The sequence below is a fragment of the Lepidochelys kempii genome, chromosome 4 (genome assembly GCF_965140265.1).
Source record: "Lepidochelys kempii isolate rLepKem1 chromosome 4, rLepKem1.hap2, whole genome shotgun sequence".
In the NCBI taxonomy this organism is placed as follows: Eukaryota; Metazoa; Chordata; order Testudines; family Cheloniidae; genus Lepidochelys; species Lepidochelys kempii.
Window position 1 is genome coordinate 98186933 of NC_133259.1, and position 11653 is coordinate 98198585.

Consider the following 11653-nt stretch of genomic DNA (forward strand, 5'->3'; position numbering starts at 1 on the left):
CTAGACTTGGTTCAAGATTAAATCCTCCCCACTTGTTTCCATCAAGATGGTTGACCAAATTCCTGGGTCAGGATCTACTCCCCCAAAGTGAAAGGGCTGGGACCGTTCCTCTGGAAACTGTCTTCCCAGGTGAAAGACAGATAATTTGGGGTTTCGTGGCCCCTCTATAGTCCAATGAATCTCGGAAATGGATTCTTCTGAACGATACCTCCAGATAAAAGTCTATTTGTAGTTGTGAGGTATGCAACATGGAGCTTGTCTAGAAGGAAGTTTCCTGCTGTTTCTTCCCTGCTGGAATTGTCTGCTAAAATGCACATTTTTTAGTTCTTCCTTCCTCCAGTGCAAGTGAATGAACATTAGACATGTGATTGTCAATCTTCTCCCCTGCTGTGACAGTGTAAAGTTTGCCTCCACCCCTTGTTAGCTTGATAGGCCTGTTTACACAATATGTAACTACATTCCCATTGTCTTTCAAAGCACTTTGGAAATAATTCCCCAGGTAGGGAAATCATATTGTTTTCCCTGGGTGAGGTAATTCCTGTTTGGCTGACAAACACAGTTTAAGAATTATCATTTCAGTTTCTGTCCATAACTTTGCATCAGTTGCTTGCACCTACATTATGTGATGATATTAATAACTAGTGAGTCATGAGCTTTTCATTGATACCTTGCGTGACACTTATCAGATACGCTTCATGATGCTAAAGAATTGGAGTACAGTTGAACAATTAAGCCATTAGCAGATATCTGGGTGCCCCTTGCCCTCTGCTCTTGGGCAGGAGCAACAGAAGCACCCTAAAAGTGTGTGTGGGGAGGTCTGCAGCCACTCAAACTGTGGCCCTGCCCGCTTGCACCGTCCCTTCTCCCTGAGCTCCCGCCTTCACACAGGCTCTTCCCCCAAGACCCCGCCCCCACACCGCCTCTTCTCCTGAGGTCCCGCTCCCACACTGCCTCTTACCCCCAAGATCCCCCCCTGCTCCTTTCTGCCCCATCTCCCCATCTCTTACCCTTACGATTGGTAAAAAGTAGGGGGTGGCAATGGCCCCCTGATCCCCCCGTGCCAGCACCCCTGCTCTTGGGCTGTTTTTAAGGTCAAACTCTATATCTGTCCTTATGTGGTGTCCAGTACCATGCTATCTTAGTGACATCCAGAGTGCAGCCTTCAAATTCCCTGGCTTTCATGGGATCTGAGGAGGCTTTTCAGAAAAAGACTCTCCCTTCAATGGCATTCTCAATGTAGAGACCTAATAACAATCTTTTAAGGAGCCATTAAGCAGTACAATTATAAATATACAGGTTATTTAATATTTCAGGAAGCTTATCAACTCAGACAAAGAAATGGTAGTACCTGCAATCTTGTCTGCTATTGTATGTATGCAAGCACAGGGATATTACACAGTCACCTCCAAGCTCCTGTCTACTTTGCCAGCTGGCATCAGTGCAAGGAATGTTATTTCATCTTCAGGTTTAAAAAAACCCAACCAAAACACCTGTCTTATCTTCTGTAACTGCAGCAGTGCTGATAAGATTTGAAATGGAGTATTCTGAGGAGACTTGGTAGAAATTTTCAATTCCCCTTTGCAGATAGATAAGCAAAAGCTTGTGATTTTCTCTTAACATGGAATAGTAGTTGGCTTCAACACATCATTATTTTCATTCCTTATTCCTTGCTTCCTTGAAAGGTTCCCTCCAATTTTAAGAGTACAATCAAGGTGCTTGAATAGTTTTTGTCTCCGCTTTTTATAATAAATCATTGGAAGCTTGAACATAAAATCTGCTTCCTTGCACAAGTCTGTTTCTCTCTCTCTCCCTCTCTCTCTCACACACACACCCTTCCCTCAGCAGGTTTGTTGATAATTATGTTAAAAGAACATTATTAAGGTTGCAAAGTTAAGAACTCCAAAGTTGGGAAATACCAGAATTAAGGCTGTCTGTGCCATCTTAATTCAGCCCCATTGTGTGTATGCATTATAATACAATCTTTAATTACGTGATCACATACTATTTATTCCACAGGAACCAGGTGTTATTCAGTTCACTGAACAGTGTTAACTTAATGAGCAGGTATTCTGGCATGGAAAATTTCAGCCAGTTAAAGTTTAGCAAAGTGATAAATAATTGAAAACAGGGGCTTATAATGGGAAGTTTAAGTTGACCTTGGCAATAGGAGGCGCTACCAGTGGTGACTCTAAGACAGAATAATAGTTGGTACTTACACATTACTATGTATGTAGTATTACACGGGTGCATGGCACATTACAGAAAATGTAAGTGGCTCTTGCTGCAGAGTTTTCAATCTAACTTAGATGATGGAAGTCAGTGGGAGCTTTGGGTACTAGACACATGAAAAGCAGGCTATGTCTGCAAACTAAAAGTTCAGGCTTTTAGGCGTTGTTTTAAACCTTCTCCCAGTATCTAGGTCAAGATTTTTCAAAAGTGGCTAGCGATTTTGGGTGCCTCATGTGGTGGATCAGTATGCCTGTACTAGCCTGTATCAAAGTATGTTCTTCCCTTGACATTGTGACTGCCATTTTGAAGAGTATAACTTGTATGTGGAGTGCGTAGCTGTGATGAGGACAAACCAGAGCAGCTTATTGTTAGGCCGGACAACTCCAGTGCTAATACAAGAGTGATCAATGGTGATTGTCAGAACAATAGGTTTTCTAAAGGGAGTGGTCAAGTTAGAGGAAACTGGTTCTGTCAATTTGCCTCCAGGAGAGGGCTTGGACTTTAGCCACCTGACTGAGATGCTGTATCCATTCAGTGAGTCACACGACAGAGGGAACAGAAACCTTACAGTCAGGATCTGCAAAAGGACTGCAGGAAGTAGAGGGCAGAAGGGGACTACCCATCTGACACAGAAGCTGGATTTAAGGACTTACAGAAGGGGTGAGCATAGACTTAGGGGACAGAGTGTATTGGTTGCTGTTCTTTTCCCTAAAGATCTGTCCCTCTTTTGTATGCTTTAAGAATAAAAATTACTGTGGTTTTAGAAATTCCTGTGCAAAGTCTGTGCTCCTTACAAGAGGTGGGTGGGAAACAGTTTTCCCATTCCACAAAACTTTTTGTGATTTCAGAAATGTTTCTGTTCTGCATCAGGATGAAACTGAGACCTTTTGAAGGTTTCTGTGAAAAACCAGAGAAAGAGAGCCATGTGATCAGGACAGTCATCTGGGCTGTAGCAGACACAAGTTCGAGTTCCTGTTTTACCCCTGCATACCAGAGGCTTGAATCTGGGTTTCCTTCATCTCAGCTGAGTGTCCTTATTAGCTGGCTATGATGAGGTGGGACTCTCGCCTGTACAAGCTGTTCCATTTTGTATAAATAATAATTCAGTGGAGCAGGGATTTGAACCTGGGTGTATCATTTCTTGAGTGCCCTAGCTACCAGGCTGTAGAGTCAATCTCTTGCTTTTTTTCTGGCCCTGGGAATAAACAGGGCTTGATTTTTCAGAAACTACTTGAACACCTGCATTCCAGAAACTAGGCTTACCTTATGGTGTTTCATGTTGGGCACCCAACTGTTGAGGCCAGTCACTCTTGAAATCTTGGAGATACTCTCTAAATGTTCCAATGTTAAATAAAAGGTCCCATATTAGCTGCTGTCACGAAATAAGGAAATTGCAGACAATCCTCATAGGAGAGCAAGAATAGGCTTCAATCTCTGAAGATAACTGACTTGAACTATAGTTGGAGCAATACTGTGAGTGGTGATAGATTCTGAAAAATCCCAGTAGCATAAATTTTGGGATCTATCTCATTGCTATTGCGTGTGCAAAAATGCTAGGTGCAGAAAAGAAGAACATACACATTATGCTGTCTCTGGGGAAATGAAGGTCCAGTAAAAGCAGGGGAAATGAAAGAAAGAAAAGGTTGAGATATTTCCATATACGTCTACTCAGTGTTTCTGTGTCATTGCTACTGCATACATTGTATGGCAAGTAATCTTGGAATAGGATTTGAAACGGCAATTAGGGAAATGTTGACTCTAGTAAATCTATGCATGCCTGCAGTAAAGTTAAGAGGGAGCCATCTGTTGTGCAGAATACTAGCAGTACTTTCCTCCAGTAAGTGAGCTACACCTGCTGTACATAGATTAATTAAATCAGAAATAGAAAAGTCAATATCCCTGTGCTGCAAGATTGCCGGTCGGTACAACCCACCAATCTCATTTAAAAAATATTACTTATGCACATTAACTGAAAAATAAAATCACTGATCTCCGATTTGTCTGTGTTGATCATAGGAGATGGACAGCATTTACACTCCACTCTTAATGTGGTTTTACAGGATTTATCACTGCAAGTTCGTTTTGGAATTAAGAAGTCCCAGAGGAATGAGATTGTAATAGTAACTCTGATTTGTCTATTTCTATGCTAGGGGGAAAAAAAAGACTTGCTAAGCTTTGTTTGACCTGCAGGGGTTCTAAAGAAACAGCTGTCAATTTTTTAGTCTCATTTAGTGCGTGTCATCATTTTTTATCCAGCTCACAAATTGATACTGCAGCTGTGCTTGGGGAAAATAAAGCTCTCCACCTGTTCCAAACCCAGAACAATGTACTAAATCTTGGAGACAAGCACTAAGAGCAAAAGGGAATTTCACTGTATGAATCTAGTTGCTCTACAGCAGAAATGATGTCAGTGGATTTCTGTCTCCAGTCTACTGTATCTAATAGTGATTTCTGTAAATTGATGGAGCATGTAGTACCCTAGTACCAATTGCCATCATGGACATGTTTTGCAACCATTGCTGTACCACAGTCGCCCAGCACTGTGCTCTGAAGTGTTACGAATGCCCTGAGACAGCCCGACTATTAAAACATTCATTCAACGATCCTGAAAGCAACTGCCATGACTAGGAGTGCAAACGTTTTATTTTGAAATAATCCTTATCCCCCAATAAAATCACTTGGGTTGTTGCTTTCATAACACTAATAGTTTTGTCTCTGTAAACAGGAGTAGTTCAGGCTGGATCCTAGCATCCTTATTCATGTTGAGTATGTAGAACCATTGAATTCAATAGGACTACTCACAGAGTGAGGTGCTACTCAATGTGAGTAAGGGTAGCAGAATCTGAGTGAATCTATCTGTCTGTCCTTTAAAAAACCCATCTTGCTTGCACAGGTGCGCCTTTCTGATCTATAGTACTTGGGTTTATTAATATCATACTTTATTGGCTGTATCGTCCATTGGGTGAGACCACTTCTTTGAAGTTTCACTCCTCAACCGACAGCTCAGCTTCAAACAGAAACCACTTACCTCTAAACTGGATGCCAACTTTTACAGGTTGGACCTTTTATACAGGTGCCTTTATAAGTAAAAGTTATACTTTCAGAGAGAACATCTGCCTGTATGAAAAATGAAAACTAAATTACCTTTCCTTCCTGAACCCAGCTGTTTTCCCAGCATTAGGGAGTGCTCTTATGCATGGGCATTTCTGTTGCATTCAATCTACAGATGGAGACCTGAGGCACAGAGGGGCTAAGTGATTTGTCCAAGCAAATCTTTGTACAGCCATAAACAAAACCCAGATCTCCTGAGACCCGTTTCAGTACCTTACCTCCAAGAACAGTCTTCCTCTCCTTCTGTAATGTAATCTGAACTGAGAACAGTTTATCACTCCCAAGCAGTGCCCTAATTCAGGAAAGCACTTAAGCATGTGCTTAATGTCACCCATATTCAGGATCAGTGATAAAGCACATGCTTAGTTTAATAACATGAGTAAACCCTTGATTTAGTCTCTTTCTGCCTCAGTTTCCCATCTGTAAGCAGTGGAGGCAACAGCTCCTTACAGTGCAGGAAACATTGATTGTGAGGTGCTCAGTTACTATAGTGATTTGGGAGGGTTCATATAAGTACCCTCTCCATAGCTAGAACCCTGTTTCCATCTGAGTCTGTGGCATATCTCAGACTGATCTGACGCTTAAGAAAGTAGAATTTAATTAAGCAAATTGGAAAAATCTAATTTACCAAGTTAAAATATGTCCAAGGCACTAAAGCTAACGCCCCTGCACTTCCAGAAATTGCTCTGATTTTAATGATCACAAGTGGTTATGGCTTAATTTAGTGTTTCATGTGGAAGACGGCACCTCCAACAGAACAGTAATGCTAACTTATCCTGCGGTATCAGTTCAGTACTGACTGAGAGAAGCCTGGGACTTAATGAGTCACAAAGATCACCACTTATACTACTCTGGGTTTTCCTGTCCATACACTAAACGGCCATAACTCGGCTTAGCTAGTGATTTCTTACAAGGTCACTGCTTGGGGCATTATGTTTGTTTACTTACCCATTTTTATTTTTGCTTTTCCACATTGTGTATGGACAAGTTTAAAATCAGACACGAAAAGACTTAACATTTCTTATCACCCTTTTTTTGTATAATACACAAACCTCAAACGTTATGGGACCATTTGTGATCAGCTTACTTAAGAGTTGTCCTATGAAACTTCAGTGGGACTTTTTGTTTGAGTAATGTGATGCAAATTTGGCAAGTCAGTAGAGTGGAGGTGCTCTGTGCCCTGATAGGCAGGTGGCTTGAATTAAGGAATGAATTAAAGTCTCACTCTTCAGACTAGTGACGTCACAGAGGCTGTTTGCTTGATCTCTAGGGAAGGAGGCCAGCCGAACTGCTCAGACAGTGCTCACTGCCAAGCGATCCATTGAGCAAAGAGCTTGTTATGTCTGCTCACCTAAGATTGCCAGGCAATGAAAACATGGCTGTAAGAGAAAACAATACTGCAATGGTTGAAAATTACTGGGAATTATAACATCCAAATATGATTCATGACTGATTATTTATCAGAGTTAAATGCGCATAACTATTTGCTGCTGTATTGCACAGCTGAGAGCTTTCTGTAATATTTTGCAGTAATATAGAAATAGGTGGGATGATGCAGCTGTTACATTCCAGAATCTTCTTGTGTTTTCAGTAAAATTTAGGCTGAGTGATAGAGAGGCTTTTTCTCAGTCTGAGAAATTTAATTTCATGTGTATTCCAGACAAAGTCTGACTTAATTAACCATCCTCTCCGTAGGTAGGAGTTAATTAGTTAGCATACCTATGGTATGATTTAATTAGTTTCTTAATGGGTATTTACATGACTGTGTTTGAGTTATTTTTTTCCAGCAAATAAACAATCACTTTACACTTAACAAACAAATGAGTATTGAAAAGGGCTAGGGATATGTTTCACTGTGGGGTCTCGGGTCACTTTTACAACCAAACTAATACGAACACAATGGAAATGCAGCTACCTCTAGGGCAGGTTTTCTGAACACCTTTGCATGGCGCTAAATAGACTGGTATATGGCTGCACACCTTACAGGGAACTTAGACTACAGTACTTGTATTAGGTGAATTGAAAAATGCTATTTCTTTTCTTTTTTACAGTGCAAATATTTGTAATAAAAATAAATATAAAGTGAGCACTGTACACTTTGTATTCTGTTATAATTGAAATCAATATATTTGAAAATGTAGAAAACATCCAAAATATTTAAATAAATGGTATTCTATTATTGTTTAACAGTGCGATTAATCACGATTAATTTTTTTAATCGCTTAACAGCCCTAATACATATACACACTTACATATAGATAGACAGATTTACACACGCAGAGGTACTGTATGTGCGTGTGCACACACACACAAAGAGTTGCTGGTGGCAGATGGTATAGTCAAAGTTGAGTTTCAGCATCCATTCTAAGTCACTTTTTCAGTTGCTCATAAATTTGGCATTTTCCCCCTTTGCTTCCTTTGCTAACGTATTTACAGTCACAAGCTGTATGCCTCTTTCTACGGCCTCTGTTTGTGTTTTGGTTTGTTCCACTGCTTAACCTTTTTGAATTGCAGATGCATTATCTCTGAATAATTTTACAACCCCCTTTTTATTGTTGCACCTCATAAAATTGGCTTTTAATGAGCAAATCTTGTCAATGAGAGACTTTCTATTGACTTCTGTCGGCTTTGGATGAGGGCCCGAGGGTAAATTTGTGTAGCTCCATTAAAGTCATTTGAGCTGTACTGACACCACTTGGAGCGCTGGCCTTTGTGTCTATCAGAAATTACACAGTTGAGAATAAAGAACAGGCGGACTTGTGCCACCTTAGAGACGAACAAATTTATTGAGCATGAGCTTTCGTGAGCTACAGCTCACTTCATCGGATGTAATGGCATTTTCTACTATGAATGCGCAGATATTCATAGCTTGGTAGAGGTCATTTTTTGGGTTGGTTTTTTTTTGGAGCATTTGGGGAAAGATCAGGGTGAGAGCTGCCAGGGGTTATTCATGGATGCAGTAGGATCAAGTTTGGTGGCAAGACTTGATTATAATAGCCAGGCGAGTGTGCAGTGGACATAAGCAATTTAATATGACTTGCTTATTGTGAATTCTAAGTTTTTAAGGGGCAAAGCAATAGTATCATGAAGGGCTAATTTATATGTTGATTTGGAAGCGCATTTATTCTGTTATTTTTGAGTTGGCATAACTGGATATATGGGTCCTTTAAGGGCAGAGCCTGGCCAGTGCTTGCTTTACTAAGAGCAAGCATTCAGAACATTTGTAGCCCCCAGACAGGGCCGGCTCCAGGCACCAGCGTTCCGAGCAGGTGCTTGGGGCAGCACTCAGAAAGGGACGGCAGAGTTTCCGCGGCGGCAACAATTTGGCAGCAGCTTCTTTGTTCCGCCGGCGGCGGCAATTCAGCGGCAGCTTCTCTCTCCCCTGCTGTCCGCGGTGGCAATTCGGCGGCGACAGTTTTTTTCACTGCTTGAGGCGGCAAAAACGGTAGAGCCGGCCCTGCCCCCAGAGATGGAGCACATGACTGAGAGGAAGCAAGGCCTGCTGGGCAAATGAGATAGAAGAGCTCCAAGTGCTCGGTATAAGGGCAGATTTGGAGCCGACTGTTGGGCTTCTGAGAGAGAATGTGATAGGGTAGGACCTGTGCTGGGTACTCTGTATCGAGGGACCCCGGGAAGGAGCCTGAGTGAGGTTTGGAACAGGATTGCCTGGGAAAGGGCCAGGGGAAAGGCCTGACCCAGAACAGGCAATGTAGGAAATGACCCTTGAAGATAGTAGAGCAGGCCAGATTTGGGTTTAGGGCAGATTGCTTCCTGATGGTTTAGGACTCCAGGGCTGATGCTTTTAGTAATTGGAGATCATACCCTTCCCTCCGCCCCACACTCTCCATGAAGCCTCTTAGGGAGATGGTGCAGAAATTCCTGACCTGAGGGGAGATAGATTGTTAAGCCTAAAGAGGGCAAAGAACTTCAGACCCTGACAACAGAGACCCTGGTCAATGCCTGATAAAAGGGGGAAAACTGGGAGCACCTGCATTTAGGGGCTGAAGAACTTGTCTGTGGAAGTTTTGTTTGTTTGGAATCTTTCTTTTTCCCTGGAAAGGGAAAACTTTTTGCGTTGTGTGGAGGTTCAGAAGTGCCAGATCACCCTGCCGGTTCATTGATAATCATTGTTTTAAGGGAAATGGAGGCATAAATACTGAGAAAGTATTCCATTCCTTCCCAGTGAGTCATAAGATTTTCACAATCAGAAAAACACACATTCTCGTTTCATTGTCTCAAATCTCAGGAGGGATTTTTCCTAAGAGTTTAAAAAAGAAAAAAAAAAAAAAAGGTAGGCATGAAAATTTTATTTTCAAAGGTGAACTTTGGAGAAAGTTGTGAGTGAAAAGAGGGAGTTATAATGGAAACTATTTTGCAGCTTTAACCATATTTGCTACTGGTGACACCTCTGCAATAATGTCTGCATGTTCATATATGACAGGTTTCAGAGTAGCAGCCATGTTAGTCTGTATTTGCAAAAAGAAAAGGAGGACTGGTGGCACCTTAGAGACGAACCAATTTATTTGAGCATAAGCTTTCAAGAGCTACAGTACTCCTTTTCTTTTTATGTTCATATATGTTCAATTCATACGTACTGTGTGTGCATGTCTACCAGGGCATTTTTGAATAACAGTGTAAAGCCCTGTAGCACATAGTTCTCATTTTTTCAGCAGGAAAAAAAGAATGTTCTATTTTTGGACCTGAGCAACTTTTTTTAAAGCACGGTGACAGTTAATGATTAATAGACACAGTCCACAATACTGTCAGCAGGAAGCCAGTCAGTGTGGGGGAAGCCTAAATAATTGAAGGGAAGAGGTGACAGAGGCAGCCATTAGTTATAGCAGATAAGAGAGGCTTCTCTGCTGAGCAGACTGCCCAGATGAAAGGGTTGTTTTACCATTTGTGGAGTGCAAGTCATGGATTTTATGATGCACTTCTCATGTTAAAAACGTGTATCAATATCTGCAGAAATCTATGTGAAAAATCTGCATCTTAACTTGTTCCACAGCACATTGTTACACCTGCAAGATAACCACTTTCTCAGAACAATGGGGGTGTGGTTTCAAAACCCAGCCTGCATACCCTAAACCAGCACAAATCATAGTTCATTAGCTGAGGAAAAGTGCACAACAGTCTTCATGAGGTCTGCCTGCAAAAGGCAACGAGGCCCTGTTGTAAAATAAAGTCATGAGCACTGTGATGGCCACAAGGGGCCCCACACATTTTCAGAAGTGGTCAGTGATTTTGGGATGTCAAACTTGAGACACTTTTGGTGCTGGTATTCAAAGAGACAGAGAGCCCCTGGATATCTATGGGCATGACGGATGCGCAGCAGCTCTTGAAAATCAGGCCCATGTGTCTCAAGTTGGGCACCCAAAAACTGAGGCATCCCCAAAATAAAGGAATGCTTTTCAATATGTTGGCCATAATCTACATGTCCTATATGTTTCGCTATCGCTTTCTGTCTTATTGATAATTGGACATTTCATATTCTCATAATGGATGTGAAAGAGGATCTGCATAATTCTCCTCTCACTTTTTGAAGAAATTGTATACTAGTTTCATATGTGTTCATATGAGAAATAAAGTGTTGAATGGCATTCCATGGGGGTTAATGAGAGTTTTTTCCACATGAATAGAAATCATATGATATTTTACAAATAAGTTGATTTGAGTGGGAATGTAAAACTGCATGATAGTGAAAGCTATAGGAGACAAGCAAGACAAATTAGCCTTGTTGCTGGGCTGACAGAATTGGATTAAATTCAGTGAAAGAGAATATGAAGAAACATACAGGGCCAAATTTTGTTCTCACAATGATTTAGATCTGGAATAGTGTCATGGATATAAAATATTTGGGTAGAATCATGCTCTGAATTTAAGCCAACTTGATTAGGAAGAATTTTTAAAAGGACTTCGTAGCAGCGACGACTTGTACCTTTAAGGGGTTGGAGCAGATGTGGTTGCCAGGAGGTCTTGGGCCAGTCATCCCTGCTACATCTGTGCTGGGTGTTGCACTTCAGAGGAAGGAAGCCCTATCACTGAGAGCTGGCTGGACAGGAAAAGAGAGCACAGGGCTATGAGGAGCCAGCAGAGAGCACAAGGCAGGCAGACGCTTGTGGAAGACTTCAGGTAGGAACGGCAAAGAATCCTATGCCACCTTATAGACTAACAGATATATTGGAGCATAAGCTTTTGTCGGATGCATGTAGTAGAAATTTCCAGAGGCAGGTATAAATATGCAAGCAAGAATCAGGCTAGGGATAACGAGGTTACCTAATGTAGTGCCCATCTTTAAAAAAGGGAAGGAGGA